This window comes from Gallus gallus, chromosome 4, assembly GCF_016699485.2.
Source record: "Gallus gallus isolate bGalGal1 chromosome 4, bGalGal1.mat.broiler.GRCg7b, whole genome shotgun sequence".
NCBI classification, from domain to species: Eukaryota; Metazoa; Chordata; class Aves; order Galliformes; family Phasianidae; genus Gallus; species Gallus gallus.
The window spans coordinates 65,338,122-65,356,234 of NC_052535.1; the positions used below are offsets into that span (position 1 = coordinate 65,338,122).

At 41.0% G+C, this 18,113-nt stretch overlaps 1 protein-coding gene across 2 annotated transcripts in view; it reads left to right on the forward strand.

Moving 5' to 3' along the window:
* SCFD2 (sec1 family domain containing 2) overlaps positions 1-18,113 on the forward strand; it is a 181,404-nt gene that overhangs the window by 58,381 nt on the left and 104,910 nt on the right. The window lies entirely within an intron of this gene.

The following is an 18,113-nucleotide window of genomic DNA, read 5'->3' on the forward strand; positions in this document are numbered from 1 at the left end:
TATTTTGGTATGGTACATCGCTCAATGCATTTTATAATGTGACTGCATGACTGCTCACCACATTTCATCACAATGATGTTGCATTTAGCATGAATGCAAATGGAGAAATACACCAATTCTGAGCACCATCTGTTTAGAATATTTGGTTCCCCATATCAAATCAGTTGCATGCAAAAGAGATTGCAGTCTGTTTTTCACACGTTAGCTCTGCGCTACGTAATAAATAAAAATTGTGATTAGCATCTCCTTACGTTTCACCCTTAGGTGTGTATAAAATAAAATCTCATTCGGAGGCACCTAAAGTGAAACTCAAACCTGAAACATGTTTAGTTGGGCTTAAAGTGAAGGAGAAAATATTCTCCTGACTCAATAATGAACTTCATTTCTCTTTTGGGACTTGACTTTTGACACGGAGGGAAGGCCAAAATAAAAACCAGAATGAGTGAGGGCCCTGTCTTAAACCTGCTTTTAATTAAGCCTTGTAAAGAAGCTTTTCTGCTAAAGCTCTCAGGTTGAAGAGTTCATACAAAAAAACCTCCCCATGGCTTACGTACAGCCGAACTGGGGACATTCAAACACACATTTTTGAATAGTTTAAACCAGAAAAAAAATGCAAGTGAGAAAGTCTATATTATTTGCTTAACACAGTTCTTAGCAGGCCACTCCTTTTCTGGTTACCTTCTTTTTCTTATTACGCTGTCTGTTTCAGTTTAAAGCTTAATGCCAATGTAAGATGTTTTGATATTAGCAAACATGAAAACTAAACTGTTTTTGTTTCCTTTTTTCCTAATTGCACATAAATCTGACCCAGTTCAGCTGGATTGGGTGGGGGAGGGGGGAGCGTTAGCAACGCAATACACATTTCAAATCAGAACCCTTGTGCCAAGGCAAAGGTCAAAGTCATTTTCTTGTTTGTTTGTTTTTAAAAGGATTAAATAAATGTAGCTCTACCACAAGGAAAGCAATAGCGCGCATGGCTCAAATATGGCACATTTGAACGGAGTGGACAGCACTGTGTAGTGGCAGGGATAATTATGGAGTTAACGTTTGCATGGTTTCTGTGCAGAGTGATGTTCGTTGTGTGAGACTTCTGCTAGACCGCTTACACTGTCAGCTCCAGACAAGAGCTTGTAGCACAACATTGTAAAGCTGTGCCTTCAATGGCAGGCTGTAAACAAAAAGGGGCAGGGTACAGTTAATGGCTGCACTACAGCACTAAAGAGAAATAAATAACTCCCTTTTACTTGCAACTGGCAAAGGCCCAAATCCTGAAACACCATCAATCATCCTTGATGACTAGATGAGATCAGAAACCGAAGGAAGAAAAATAAATCTGAAGTTGACTGAAATTGTGATTGGCTCAGTAGAAACTAACTTTCATCCAAAAAGATGTTTTCTTCTTCCAAAACATTTCTAATTGCTGCCCTTCCCAACTTTTCTCCAGCCGTTGCAGAACTTCCAAGTGCTCTTCATTGCTGGTAGATGTCATCCTCTATCCTTCCACGTCTGTTCCAGCATGTGCTTTTAGGGTTTTTTTTTTTTGAGAAGCAAACTGCGTTTGCATCTCTTCCAAAAAAAATTTTAAGCGCAGTCTTCATGTTATAAATACCAAACATCACATTATTCATAATCTCATAATTCACCGGTCTACCAGCTGAATAATGTAGCAGGCATGAAAGGCTGAGAAGCAAAGGATATTACGCAGACCAGGAGAGCCAGTTTAAAAATAAATAAATAAATCTGTCGGGGGAAAGACTTCCTGAGAAATATAAGTGGAGTTTATTTTTCAGTTCTTTGTACATCTACAACTTATTATGAACAAAATGCATGCTTTGCTGCACAGTTACGTGCTGTCAGGAAAATTGATACTTTAATTTTTACAGCTGTTTGTATTTTGCGTTATGATTTCTCACGATGTTTCCGTGTAATGTCCCTTGAGTAAAAGGTGTTGTTACATCCTAGCTGTTTAGTGACACATATGAAATAAGCTGAGAATATCAGTCTGGTTCTTAAGGGTCTAATTGATGCCAAATTGGCAAAGATTGAGTAGGAAGGGAGCTTGGGCTATCCCTTAACCTCCTGAGCTTTTGCATACTTACTTTATCAGTTGTGTAGATAATGGATTTTGCCTCACCATACTGTCAATCTGGTCCTTTCTCTAAGACAAAAATGCTGAATTTCATTCTCTAGCTGTCGGCCTGGGTTTAACCATTCCCTACGATATCAGGTGTATAAAGTGAGGCTTTGATGAAAATTACCATGTGTTACTGCTGAGCGTTGGGAGCAAACTATGTGCACAATGTCTTGGGTACTGTCACAGGATGTTTTTCCTTATTAAAAAAAGGCATAAAGGCTGACTTAAAAACAGTGTAGTTATTAAGCTCTGAAATAGCTGGCTGCGCTATTCTATTTATTTATTTACATTATAATGCTTTAGGGGAAAGCTATCATAGAAAGCTATGACAATGCCATTGTCAGCTGAGAACTTATTTTGGGAGGAATGTCTTTAGAAGGCTTGCTGTTGATTGCTCCAGTATAGGGGGGATGCAGCCAAATAGTATTTGAAGTTTTTCAATTGTACGTATTGATTTTTCCTTCCCTGTTGGCAGGAGGCTCAGCACATGGATAGATGCTGATCCTTTTGTATGTGATCACATCCATGTAACCATTCTTGCTGGGAAGTGATGGTAGTTTGTGATACCCATGGCAGTGGTATTTGGATGTGACAGCTACAGGCTTTGTGGCAGTGCCTTTCTGTTTTCAGAAGAGAGAAATATTGCTGCCGTGTATTAGGACTGCACAGCTCTTCTGAAGCCACAGTGTTCCTCTAAAGGATAGATAAAAAAAATGAAATATAATACATCATTCTGGGCTATGTTGTTTCAATCCAATTAGCCTTAAGTTACCATGTAAATTTCTTGAGTGTCTTTCTCAAGACTTTGAGAGTTAAAAAACTTGTATTCTAATTTCTTGGAATTTTTGAATGAGATTGATAGCCAAATGTGTTAAGTAGGAGAGCTAGCCCAGTGTTTCTTTAGAATCTGTTTTTGGTTTTTCATGCTAGTTTGCACTGAAAAGAAGGGCTAATAAAATTAGAAGGCTGTACTGTTTCGGAAGAGAACTATTCACTGCTTGCAGATTCTATCCCTACCAGGGTCTGGGGATACAGGGTGAGTTTGGACATTCCAGTAGTCCCAAAGGTCTCAAATGAAGACGTGACTTTTCGTTCTGGCATTGCCGTCGTTGAAGTTGCCTTTATTTCCTGGTTTCCATATTCACAGTTGCCACTTCAAATCCTGTTGAGTCCAAATTTTACAGCTCACTCTCACTTTTTTCTCAAAGTTTTAGTTATTATTGGTTGTTTAGCTATTGTTCAGTTATCTGCTAATTATTCTCAGACTGAACATTTGCTTTTACTGCCTATTTCTCATTGCTTTGTGCAACTTAAAGTGAGGATTTGCCTTTCTTACCAGGATTTTGATAGCTCCCTGCCAAAAGTTAATTGATCCATCTATTTGGAAAGGTGTGTCGGACCATGGTTTATTCTGGAAAATGAGGGGAGTAATGAGTATAATTTCCAGGCGTCTTCCATGAGTTAGTTTTTTAGATTAAACGTAATATACTGTTGTTTTCAGAGAAGTCTAGAGATTTAACAAGCTAGGGTTTTTTTGGTTTGGGGGGATAACAAAGAGATTTTAGAAAACCCTTCTGGTTTTCATTTCATCTTTTGCTAGCAGCAGATATATATATTCCCTGTCTCCTTCAGTTTGTGTACCGAAAGGTTGTGGGTCTTGATAGTCACTACAGCAGTTAAATTATGAACCACTCTTCCCCTTGTTCCTCTCATGATCCTCAGGAAATCAAGTACTGGGAAAAAGGTGTCAGGAACAAATTCTGCTGTGGGAAGGAGGCATACAAATCACTCTTCTTGAGAGTATTTGTCCTCTCAGCCCGAGCGTCAAGATCTGGCAAAGAAATTGAGTTGGTTTACCCAACAGGGGTGAAGCCACTGAAGTGAATAGAATCTAAGGTGGTTCATTTTCCTTTTCTAGTGCTCCTGCCAAGGATCACCTAAGCTTCACCGAGGTTCTGCTAAATAGAAGAAAGCTGTTGCACTTAGTGCGTTTGCCTTCAGTGGCTAATGGAACGTTCATGCAGCATCTCCGTATCATCTTTCATTTCAGACATGAAATACGTAGCAGCTTCGTTTTTCTTCCTCGAGGAATTTGGTTTGTCAGAGAAACATCTGGTCTATGTAAATGAACGAGGAATTCAGTGCATTGAAAGAGTATTGCAAAATAGTATCTTTGGCCTCTGCATCCGTAACTCGGCTACGTTTTGTAGAAACGAACGTTTACACATCGGCAAATGCTGCCTCTTTTTCACTTTTCGGTTTTAATGAGCGTGTTTTCCTCCTGCGGGTTAAAAAAAAAGGAGGAGGGCAGAGGGAAGCATGCTGTCTGGTCATTCCGCTGGCTGCCTGTTCCGATTCGGGTCGCTCCCTCGGGATGCTGCCGGTCAGGGCAGGCCTCGATGAGGCGGCTCTCCCCGGCGGGACAACGCTGCCACCTTCAGGGCCCCGGCAGGCGGGCTGGTTTCAATGCATGTGGTATTGCTGAGGAGAGAGGTGTGTGCCGCCTTTCCGGGCGGAGCTGTAGCGATGTTACGATCCTGCGTTGCTTTTGCGTTTTTAATAATAAATACAGTCCCCGTGAGCCAATCTGTCGGTGCAAGGGAATGCCTGCTGGCCTCCTTCCAAACCAAACGCAGAGGTGTACAGACACGTGTTGTTTTCTTTTTGAATAAAGAAAGTCGGTTATTCGCGCGAATAAATTCAGGATTACCACAGCTTCTGTGTTAAAGTTTAACTTTTTTTTGTTTTGTCTGCTCGATCTTGTTCTGTCGGAGTGATTCTGTGGCGGTTCCGTTGCGTGTTTTCTGATGTGGAAGAAAACCAATCAAAACCCACTTATCGCATGAATCATTGTTAAAGTCAGCAGCGGTCCGCTGTGTAAAATCTCCCAGTCAAAGCTGGGAGGATGGGGATTAAACCTGGAGCACATTAAATTAGTTCCAGTCGATCCCAAGCAGGCCCAGCGCTGCTCGCTCAGGCAGTCCAAGCGGAAACAGGCAGTTTATAACAAGGCTGGTTTAAAATGGCGGGGTTCAATTGAAGAAGATTTATATCCCGCGCTTATGTAAACATTACAAATGTGGGCTGCAAGCAGGAGGCAAATCTTTATCAAAATCCGTTTGAGAGCTTTTTCATTGTGAATAGGATGGACAGCGTGTACTCTTGTTTGAAGATTCGCCAGCATTTGTACAGTCATCTTTCCTCAGTGCTCCAACTAATTAAAATACAGCTCGGGGTGGAACAGCAAGACCACCACCCAGTGATTTGTTTGGAGCTAGCAAAAGTGACGACGGCTGAGGTAGCAGAGGGAAATCATTTGGAAACAGGAGAGAAGATTGTCCCAAGGCCCGTTTAGTTTTTCTGTTGTGATCGTTCCCCTCAAAAAAAAAAAAAAAAAGAGGACCTACCGTGCCTTGATTTATTTTCTTTTCCTCCTCCCCTTTCCCAGTGGATGCTGCAGTTCTCAAACAGTAGCACTGTGGGTTTTGTAGGCATTGGAGGACCTGCCGAACCATAGGGCTGAGGTTTTGCTCCAGGAACACTGGGAAAACAGCTTCGGATGTGAGGGTCCCAGCGGATGACCAGAGCATCTACTCACGTTGTAATATTTGGGAGCAGCTTAGTGTTTAGTTTTAGAAGGATTAAATATACATACATTAGTGCAGTAAGTATCTATTTTTATTTTTAATAATGGCGCACAGTTTTATTACGAGCTCTTGTAATACCATTTTACTTTGTTTATTTAGGGTACATGTCATAAGAGTCGTCCAGATCTGGATTTAACAAAGTGCTTTTCATATTTCATTTTATTGTTAATAAACAGTGTCTGAAAGAGCTTTGTGATACCATTCTGCCTTCCAAAACAGGATCCAAGTCTCAGACAAATGACTTAAAGTATTCTGTGAGTTTCAATATATAACCAAGACCCTCTGGATTCTCTCATTCAGACGATAGTTTCTCATGCCTCTTCATTTTTGCTGCTGTGCGCCTCCATATGGGATATCACTTATGTCCTGAATGTCTGATTCTCTTGTCCCACAAGTAGACTGAAAGAGGGCCTGTTAGAGAACCAGGAGCATTCTGTACTGTGAGGGGGGAGAGTTTTCTAGCAGTTGCCAAAAAAGAAAGTTGTATTCTTCTGCTGTGCGTCTGCAGGAGCTGTGTGCAGTGAAGCTTGGAAGTGTTCCAGACTGGGGTGTGGGCCTCCAGGTAGGAGCAATAGAAATCACGTCAAAGTGCTTTGTTTTCTCTTTTGCAAGACATTTGTGCAACAGAGATAGTGACGTAGATAGATCTACCTGTGTTGGTTGTTGAAAAGCACCCTGAGTGCTGTAGATATTCGGGCTCAATGGTGTACAGTAACTCACAGTATTCATGGGAATCATTTAATGCACTGAATGTTATTGCTTGTCCCCAGCCCATCCAAGCACCTGAGGTTTGAGGAAGCAGCCGCTGCTGGTCGTAGGTGGAGAAAAAGCAAGAGGCTAGCAGTTGTACATATAGGTGAGCGTTGCTCTCCTGAAGATGTTTTGGTTTTTAACATTGCACATGCATACCACTTACTGAAATTTGAGTTGTGTTTCCAATCAGCAGATCCTGATATTCATCTGAAATAATTAAAAAAAAAATAGTTAATATAACAATAGTTTAGGACACATGCAGACTTTATCCTTATGGCTGTTTTCTTCCTTGTTGGGATGACATGGAATGTGCGTTTCCCTGGATCTCCTGAGTGAAACTTAAGAAATAATTCCTGCATGAAACAACTAGAAAATACATACAAAAGCAACTGAAAACTTCTGAAGTCCTTAAATGTTTGGAATGACATGCATGATTTAAGTGTTTTTGAATATTGGGACCAGATGTCTTGCGCTCCAGTCAGCTCCCTTTGCACAAATGTGCTATCAGGAGGGAGTTGCACTGACTCAGGCGCTCAGCTGAGGGGGAGGGAGGTCCCACAGAGGACAGAGTGGGGTTCACTTTTCTGCTCACAGCTGGTGCTGGAGGGATGGACTGGGAGGAGTTGTGGCAGGAGCCAGCCCTGCCACCAGAACACTGCTCAGGCAGCTCTTGTAGCTGGCAGTGGGGAGCTATGCCTTCTCACAGAGCAATGAGCTAGGGAGAGAGCATGTGGGCCACGTGGATGGAGCATCCTGGCTGAACAGCAAATGCTGGGCATGCTTTCTAATAGCTGGCATGCTAAGAAGGTCATATACCCATGCACAGGCATGCCTAACTGCAGGCGTGCGATCAATGTGAATATCAGCCTTGAGGATTCCTGCTTGGTTAAGGAGCTGACAGTACAGCTTGTGTGTAGTTCAGTTAAACTTTGCTTGGAAAGATAGAACTGTTAGCCGTTTTATCTATGCCTGTATTTCTCTTGATGCTTCATATTTGACATATCAGTAGTTTTTATGGCTGCTGTTCTTGCACGTGTATAAGGGAAAAAACATACGCCCTTACTCCGATGTGTCACTGTTGTTTCTGCCATCCACTGCCCTCCAAATGATGATAACTCGACTGCTTATTAATAGTAGTGGAAAACTGGACAGAATTAGGGCTTTCACTTGGTACATTTCGTAGGATGAAAAGAGAGCTGTGTACTCTAAGCTTGTTTCATTTTTCCCAATCTGAAAAAGGGAAAGAAAATATTCTTCCTCGTACAAACCATACCATAATGAGCATCCCCCAGTGAAGATGTCCTGTCAGTGAAAGATTCCTTCCACACACAAAAATGGATTGGGGGACACAGAAGTTACAAACCTAGTCATGCATGTGACATCTGCCTTTAATCACTGTGAAAGCCCGAGTTCTGTTTAAAGCATGGCAGGCCTTGCACAAGGGCTAGAAATGTCAATGCTCTATTGTGATAACATTTACTGTACTGATTAACAGCCTCAGTGCTCTGCAGTGGACTGATAATCTGCCTTTGTATCTGCATGTTGCTGTTCTGTCTCCTTCCTGTGCACTGAATGGGGTGTGTGGGCAGAGCACTGGAGTTGTCTCTTGCAAAATCTTCCATGTTTATGTATTTTGCTTTGTGGTTTATGCCACGTATTCTTAGTCTATCTGCATACCGAGGTGTAAAATATTGTAAAGACGATACAAAATTGTGAATTTAGCCGATGCTTAAATTCCTATCTGTAAAATGCAATAGCATGCAATTCAGCTTATGAACTCGTATGATCATCTAATGCAAGTTAATGTTTTATGTCACCGTCAAAGTTCTTGACTCTTGACAAGTTTCAGTTCCTAACATTTTGGAATTTTGGTGAATTCCAGCAGTTTCTGGCCGGTATGTTTATTTTGGTGATAGATTTTCACTACGTTTCTTGGCGTGTTTATTAAGAAAATGGATAAAATAAAAGGGATGGAGAGGAAGAATGCTATTTTGCTGAGATCTACATCCATTTCTCTGGAAACTGACAACAAAAAGTTGCATTCCGGAGATACTGTGAAATGGTGCATATTTTGGCCAAAATAGTACCTTTATTTAACATAGTTCATGTAATAGTATAATCTCTAATCTAAAAGCCTTCAAGTATATGTTTGATTTTAATGTAGATGGAATTGTGATTAATATGATGCTTTGGCACTAATTGACTAGGCACTGATGCTTGTAGCAATATATGATAGATGTCCTTCTTGTCTGTTAATATCAAACATTTAGGGAAGGAAGTTGGCTGAATTTGTACAGGGGGGAAAAAAAAAAGGTGGATGATGAGTTAATGTGCTCACAAACAAACAAAAAAAAGCCAATGGTAATCTGAAAACAGGTCTCCTTCAAATGAACCTAAACAGTAATGTGGACTCCAAAATCCTTTTTCATCCATTTGGTATACATTTGTTCTCCCATATTATCTTCGTCCCAGGCAGTCTCATTTTCTCCCTTCTGCTACCAGTGCCCACCACAGACAGGCCATCACCAGAAGTCTGAGGCTTCCCTGAGGAGTTCCTGGAATGTCTGGAGTTAGACCGAGTAGGAGTGAAAGATGATATAAAGAACAAAGAGCTGAGAGAGAAGAAGTGCCTCAAAAGGCAAGGATGTGGCATAAGATGGGGTTATTTTGACTGTCAAGCGGTCTCCTTTTATAATGTACTGCTTTGACAGCCTTCACAGCATGTCCAGTATTTTAGTATGTATTACCTGATCCTTTCTGCTATTTCAAACTGATTTTTCTCTCACAGCCAACAATTCTTTTCACTGCTATTAAGCACTGTGCCAAGGAGTTTATGGTTTATTCACCAGATGCAAATTGTGTGAGACCATGGAGTTTGTGCTTTCTTCTTGTCTTCTGTTATTTGACCCGCCAAAGTCTTTCTGAAATATGCATGCCATTAGAGGATCTCCACAAATTTAAGAATTGAAAAATCATAGTTTCAATTTCTGTTGTTTCTGTTGTGCTTTTCTTGACTAAAGAGCTCCCTCGTGCTCCAAAATGTTCTTGTCTGAAGAATCATGCACAAACTGAAAAGCATTATTTCTCCTTTTGATAAGCCAGCTCTCTCCCTCTGGAGAAACAACTCCTCAAGTTGTTCTGTAACTCTCCTCAGGATTATCTCTAGTTTTCCACAGCTTCTTAGAAATGTGTACACTGGAACCGGGCATAACATATCAAAATCACTCCCAACAGTGCTACATACTGAAATAAATGTGCTCCCTTACTTTTTTTGTGCTTCCCATGGCAATACATGGTTTTATTCGTCCTTTTGCTATGGCTTTATGCTCAGATGTCAATTCTGAATTGTAGATGTAGCTGAGCTACTTAGCTTTTTCTAATCATACTTCCTACATAACGTAGAGAAAAGAGAGCAGGGTTATATGATACTCTCCAAGGCTCAACCATTTTGAGTTTGGAACAGATGTGTGTTTCTGTGTATTTACTAATATTTGACAGAGGTGCATTTTTTTTTTTCCCTCTACGAGTTTTCCCATATTCCATCTGAACCAGCATAAGAGTTTAGCGACACAATAACCTTTGGCAGGGAGATCTGTATTTCAGCACATTGCATGAAGAACTATCTTGATTTAATTTTATTATTATTATTATTATTATTGGACTGGCTCTTACCAGCTTTGTTTATTGACCCATAGTTCCTCTGCTGGGACAGTGAGCGGTCAGTCCCTACCTGCCTTCTCAAGTCCACTCATGATTTTTCAGATCTGCTGGATCACTTTTTTTTCTTTTTTTCCCCTAAACTGAAGAGTTCGAAGTGGTGATCTGAGTTGGGGGTTCATGTTCTTTTCTTTGTCCAAAGTATCCCTCAAATCCTTTTCAATAACCATTTTCCAGGAATAAAGCCTCTTCTTTTGCAGATATGTTCTGCATTGCTGAACAACCAATTTGGTTGCACTATATTGCTTGATTTATTCCCCAATTATTTGTTTTCAGGCCTTGTATACTCTTATCCTTTGTTTTGTACTGACTGAATGTTTTCTCATTGTTCTCCTCCAAGGTGATGTGAGCTTTAACCTCCTAGAACGTTATGTTATCCTCATGTCCTTTTCTCAGCATCAGGCACCATCTAAAATACACACAGGCACCTGACATGCGTAACACCAAAATCTTTTTCTGATGCATATTTTGTCTTGAGTGGGCATATACTGCTTTTTCATTCTTCTGACACAGTTTTCACTGTGCTGATTCATGATTCTGTGTTTATACTGAGCCTGTCTGTAGAAGCCATCATGGCTAAAAGCTTTTGACTGAGTAGGTTGGAAGCTTTCCATTTTAAATTTTTGATGAGTCTCTTATGTCAGACATGCAGTGATTTGAGTAAAATTGTCCTTATACTTGCAGAGCTTTGTCTAATAAAATCCAGACTTATTAAATATCATTTTTTTTCAGCGTCCTGTTGCTGCTGAGCCCCCATGAACCCATTAAAATATCTTAGCACAGCTGTAGACTAATGGTTTCCAAAGAGAGGCAGGAAGACTGGACTTTATGATGTAGTGAAACATCTCCAGACAGCATAACTCCCTGGGATGAGGTGATTTCTCTACTGTGGAAGATTAGATATCAGCACGTTTACTTGAAGCTTTTGTGGTGGCATTTGATTTTTCTTAAAATGTATACGTATGTCCAGCAATTCTGACTGAGAAAATCAGCAACTGAATCTGCCTGTTGTAATACAAGAAACAAAAATGATTGATGATGTAAGATTGTTGAAAATGGGAAATTTTTATCAAACAGCTGTGATACTCGGTAAAGACAAGAGGAAGGTGGAAAAATGATAAGAGGAAGTGATGGTGCTCAAAATACAATTTCATTCTAGGCCCTAATAAAATTAGGTTAAAGAAAAATAGTGCATTGCACTTCTTTGGTTATAGGCAGAATCCAATTGCTTAGGTCGTGATCATGAGCTATGGAGTTGTCACCTGAAAGAATTGTCCAAAGCCTTTTTTTCATTCTGTTTTGTTTTTGAAATCATAAGACTTGAACAGCTTCTTCTAAATCTTTGTGGTGTTATCACGTATTAGCTGTTAAGTATCAGTGGTGTGCTTTTGTAATTATCCAGGACACGTGTTAAAAAAATCTCTGACCAGAAGACCTTGTAAACGTAGTGCTTTCTAAAAGCTTTATGTTGTAAGTTATTTTTTTGTTGTCTTTGACTCATCACTGTTTTGTAGTAAATACTTCCATTGTAGATAGATACTCAACAGGTATAAATTGGCCAAGAACTGTTGATATCTATAGTAGTAACTGATAAATGCCAAGTAAGAGTCTGGCAATATGGCAATATGGCAGTGTATTGAAGAAGTCATCCAAAGAGCAGGTGATTATTTTTATAATTTTCTCTTATATCTCTTGGCAGACTGAAACTAGTTCATGAAGGCTTTGAGCCAGCACTGTTGCATGAGGAAGCAATCCAGTCCTTAGGTTTCGTAGCTGGTATAGCTGTTTCCGTGGCCAAACAATAAACCAAATCTTTTTTAACACAGTCACAGAAACACTTCAGCTGACAGCAATGGAACAGAATGCTGTGGGCAGAAGATAAGAATGAAAGAGAATTGGGAGAGCATGCAAATTGGATGAATCTGAATCGGTGTATTTGGCAGCATGTGCCAGGTTAAAAATAGATTTTCAAAAGCTTACTGGTATTATTTCATTTGCTTTTTATTTGCTTACGTTACAGTTTAAGACTCTGTCTACAAGGACTGCCCGGATGTTGTCTCTGCATTTTTGAGAACGTGGGTCCTGAAGCAATCCATAGGGTGGTTGGTAAGGGCAGGAGAAGGGACAGGAAATGGAATTGGCTCTGTAGAAACATTTCATTAACAGAGAAGTCTCTAAGAGAAGTGACAGAGGAGACAAGATCTTGATGCTTTTCTACTGTACTTCAGAGACCTTAATTTTTTTGTGTTGCACTGTGGGTTGGCTATTCTTTGGTCATACTGTAGGAATATTTAAAGAGAAGACAAAGGAAAGACACATTTTTATGAAAACCTATTTAAGTGAAAACAATATTTGCATGCTAAGATCAAATTTACTGATTTGTAGTGTCAAATCACCAGTCACCCATTTTATGAAAGAGAAAAAAATGAAATGATTGTTTATATAGGATTAGAGAATACGGACATCTTCTCATCAATATAAGAAATTGTGTGCAATCAAACCTGAACATGATGTGCCCAAACAGCACACAGTGGCGAGCAGCAGAACATCAGCTTCTGACTTAAGGGCAGCAGAGCACTGAAGGCAATGACTCTTCCTTAGCTTGGCAGCCTCTCTGCTTTTTGCTGATCACTGCTCCAGAGAGCTCTTTCCATGGACGGATCTGAGCTGTTTTTGCACATCCACGTTGTCCCTCGGTAGTGTTGGCACTTTCTGCAGCCAGAATATACACTCCAGTTTGCCTTCATCTGGATAGTAGGGTGGCACGGGCTGCATGCCAAAATCCTGAAATACGGGAAGTCAAACCCAGATTAAACATTATGAGTCAGGTACAGCAAGATTAGAAAGTTGCTTGCCCCACAAATGATGAGCCCTCTTTTCCAAGTTAACAGTACAAGCAGCTTTTACTGAATCAGTCAGACATCTGCATGAGATCTGAGTAGACTTGCAGGGATGTGAGGTTGAATGATCTAAGCCTTCCCTCAAAAAGCTGTTAGTGAGTGTCAGTCGTACATGTGGCAGAGCTGGAATATGGTGCCTGAGGGCTGACATTCAGGAGCGCGGGGCAGCCAGTGAGCCAAGGGCTGAAGAGTTTCCACTGATTCTTGTTCAGGTCTTAACTACAGTTGGGCTTTGTTTTTTTTTTTTTTTCCTCCAATAAATCCCTTGCTGTTGTGAAGCCCTGTGGTTCACATTCCAAAAAATTCTGTTAACTCATGCGACCTCTAAAGGAATTAAAAATGTTTTGCTTCCTAAACTGATAGCCACTAGAATATTTACATAATGAAGTAGTCTCTGAAGATTTATTTCCTCCTTCCTCTTGGATTTTAAAAGAAAATAAATTCCACTTGCCTGCTTGAAGTTGATTTTTGCTTTAATATTGTTAATGATGTGCTGGGGACAGTGGGCTGGATGGGAGGGGATTAGGGTTCCTTGGTTGTCTTCTCAATTTTGTCAGGGACACGTGTTAATTCATATAAACTCTGACCCTATTCTTCTCTTCCTCCTCTGTTTTCTATTGTGTAAAAGATGTCTAACGATATGTACTGGTTTAGATACTTAGGATTTACTTAATACCTTTCATAGAAATGCAAAAGTGAGTTTATTACACTTTCTCCTAATTCCTCTTGATCCTTTAAATCACATTTTAAATGTCAATTTTGAAGCACAATATCATGTTCACTATTTAAAACAAAAGAAAAAAGATTTTTTTACTTCACTGTTCTCCTGTCTGCCAAAACTCAAGCCTTTTGCAAAACTCAGCAGATTGACGTCAGTTCATTTACCCTTAGGGATAGTAAATTATTACACGGCTTAAGTTAAAAAATAAATAAGTAAGAAGGGTGGAGGAGAGACATGGAAAACAACAGAAATCTATCACAGACTCTCCCTGGATTTTGAAGAGTGTACGATTATAGCATTAAAATGTCCAAACAATGCAACTGAGCTGAAAGCATTAGAGCTTGGGCCTTAGCTGGCTCTGAATTAAGCAGCGTTAATGTTTTTATACAGCCCTTAGAAAGCTTAGAATTGACCTGTTTTTATTATTTTTATTGGCTCCCTTGATGATAGACAAATGGGGCTAACCTGAGGCCAACATAACCAGCAGGAAATTTGGGTCATGGGTAGTTACATTTTTAAAAGTTGTGTTTTAGGGTTGTTCAATCAGGGTAATTGATTGATGGTTCCACGGTGCAGGGAACTCCTAAATCATCAGAGGTGGCCAGATAATGACAGTCTGCTAGTGGGTTTTGTTTGAGGCACATTTCTCAGCTCCCTGTGGAGCTGTGCTGTGGCAAAGTTGTACCTCCCTTTTTTCATATGTGCTCCAATCCAACTGGCCCGTTCATACAAAACAGCCTCTAAACTTGGCAGTTGTATTTGAAGTTCTCTGCAGCACCATTTCCCAAGAGATAAGGGAAAAACATTCCAGAGAAGTTCATACCCCAGAAAGACCCTATGTACATTCTAAAGTTAACGGCTGCTTATAGCTTTTTAATTTCTTTTTCTTTCATTTTTACTTTGAAGATAAAAGGTGGCAATTGTTGCTTTAAGTTGTTGAGTTTTAGCCTTTACTTCAGTAAATCATCCTGAAAGTTTGGACAGAAATCTTTTTTTATCATGTATGTTTGAAAGTTTCCCTGAGATGCTAAACACGTGCACTTGCAGGAGCTACCAGGTCCTGAAGCAGGAGCTGTTGGTGTCTGTCTTGTGTGGCCGTGTACCTTCTCAGTGCTCCAAGCATTTGGATAATTTGTGCACTGAAGACAGCATATCCTTCACAAGAACTCACCTTTGGTATTGTGGTCTGCTACGATATATTTAGAGATGGGGTAAAGTGGAGGGTTTGTGTATTGAAGAGGGAGAAAGGGAGCAGATGATGTGCCAACTGATGGTGTTCAGTGCTATGTGTCACAGGGCTCGCTGCTACTTAAAGGTGAATGTACATTATTATAGAGTGAAGGTTGCCATCTATTCCAGAGTAACTCCAGATGTAGGTCAATCTTCAGTTCTTGAATTTTTAGGAGTGGTTGGGCTTGTTTTTTGTGGCTTCCTCCCAGTAGTTGCGTAACTCTGAATGCCTTGAAGTTTCATCTTCTCCCATTTTAACATCCATATGATCTGAAATTCATCATGTGAGCGTTCAGCTGAGAATTCATGTATCCGAACATATCACTTTTCAAGAAGAGTGCAGGTAATACTGAATTGAAACATGACTCAGCTGAAACGTTGGGATGCTTCGTGCCTTGACTTTTGGGTGGCCCCAAGCCAGCATGTGACAGCCCAACACCAGCAACCACAGAATGGTCATCCAAGCAGAGCAGAGCTATAACATGGCCATTGAGGCAGAGCACAGCAAGCATTTGCTGTGTGTGTGATATAACTGCCCAGACACAGGCATGGGACCAAACCCTCCTAGATTTCTTAAATGTTCCCCATTTTCATTCCCAAATGCTTATGACAACAGGGGCTTTGCAACGTGCTTCAAGTCCAAAGTTGCACTTCCTTGTTCAGTTTAGCACATGGGTTGTTAGAAATGTTTTATTTAAGGTGTTTATTTAAATACAAGAGTAACAAGGGACACTGAAGTCCCTTGAAAGGTGGGTCTATGCCAAAACTTGAATCTGTGTTCGGAACTGGGTGGGGCTCAAAGCCCCTCAAAAGTGGTGCTTCCTTTAATACCAGCTGCAAAAAGAGGTTTTGAGAACCTAATCTCTGCTTTCTTGTGATTGAATGTGTAATGGATCAGCATACAAAAATCAGAGAATCGCTAAGGTTGGAAAAGACCCACAGGATCATCCAGTCCAACCATTAGCTTATGTGATGCCTGTTGGTCTTCTGAGATTCAAAGATTCTTTGTTCTAAAACAAAATACAACCAAAACCAGGAACCCCTGAAGAATGTCATAGAACACACTGGGGACAAAGCTTCCTGTTTGTGTGCTTGAAGCCAGGTCTGAAATCCCTGACCAGCTCAGAACTAAAATAATGCTGGTAAATGTGATTGCACAACTTTGTTATTGTATAAACCTGTACCTCTTTCTGTTGTTTTTTGTTTGTTTATTTTTTGGTTTTGCTTTTTGTGAATTTATTTAAACATTATTGGCTGTTATTATATAACTGTCTGAAGTTACTGCAGTAACAACCAAAACTAAATGTTTGCAGACTAGATTCTGTGGGCTATGGGATATTCAGCATTTCCCTTTAAGCTTGAATTGACCCACATATTTTCTATGGAGCCGTTTGCTGACTGCAGGGTAAAGGGCAGTGTGTGGAGGGTGGTGGTGCAGATCTCTGGGATGGGTCTGACTGCTCACTGCTGCCGTGTGGGGACCATGCTGCTCTCCTCCCACATCTCCCTTCCCAAGCAACAGCAGTGTGCTCCTCCTGCTCACCGTGTACTGACCCCACCTCTTATCTGATCCCACTGACAAGCTTCAAGCCAGCTCACAGCAGGAAGTGAGTGTGTGGACGTTTTATGTGTGGTTGTGCATGTGCAGCGAGGATGGCAGGTCGCTGGTAGTATGCACTGCATGGCTGTGAATGGCAGAGACCTGCACGGTGTGTGTAAACCCCAGCCCTGTCTTATGTATTGTGGGTGTCAGTGTTGTACTTCGTGGGATTCGTATCCAAAGCCTCCATTTTACAGCCACGGAAAAGCTCTACAAACACTTCTTCCTCCTCCCACAGAGCTGAGATGAGGGAAGAGAAAATTTCAATTCCTGAGGAAATGCCAACATACTCAAATTTCTCATCCTTTTCTCTGCCAGCCTCTCCTCACAATCACTTTATGATGATCTCTTAGCCTCCTGCTCTCCCTTTCCACGTGAGCTTTACCTTTTTGACCTCACAGCATGGAAGTGCTGTGGGAATTAATCTGACCTACATTGCAAAGAGTGTTTTTTTCAGTGGAAAGGACCGAAAGGACCCCTGCAACAGCAGCAGAAACTGTCAAGGGTGCTGTGAAGGGGGAACAAGCACACACAAGGCAGGTGATCACTGCCCTGGGGAAAGACACCCTGTTCTCACTCCTGTCATAAAAAGCCACACTGGTCACTCAAACCACACTCTTCACAGGTGGTTTCCTCTGTTTCTAATTTTCTGGGTTTCTGACCTGAAAGCACAGGGTCAGGTTTGCAGATGTGCTGAGAGTTCCCGCTAGCCATTGAAGTCAATGGGAGCTGGGCTTTGAACTCCCTGTTCCAGTACAAAGTCAGGGCCAAAGAGGAGGCCCAGGATTTGGAAGAAGTGTTCAACCTTGGGCTTTTGCCAATTTAATCCATTCTGAAAAGACTGGTGTTCCACTTCTCACATCTTACCGGTACACGGAGGAGATCTAATCTTTAAAGGCTTTTAAAGTGCTAAGATGCTGCGATTGTGAGTGACGAGGAAGAAACTTGTAGGAAACTAATCAATTTTCTGCCTGAGCAGCGATAAGTCAGGGGGCTGTATGGTGACAAGGGAGAGTGCAAATATTGAACAGTGTTTCATTAAATAAACACTGCCTACTCTGCGTACTGCATGAGACAGGAGTCCACCGGGGGAAAAAAGCTGTGGAATATGCCTAGGGATTTCCTGAAAATATATTAAGGGCACAGATTACTGCTGCACAGGTGGGCCTAATCCTGGAGAGCTGTTGATATTCGCTCTATGTCTAAGAGGCATTCCCTCTTGTCATTTAAATGACATTATTGTTGTGTAGACAGTAAAAATCATCTGCTAAAGCAATCCTCCTTGAAACAGCAGATTGTTTGAGTCCATGTTGCAGACCAAACACTGAAGCCTAGTTCTGCCATCCTCTGCCTGCAAGGCACCACAGGAATAGCAGCAGTACCACGAGTGAGCTGGATCCCTCATACAGGG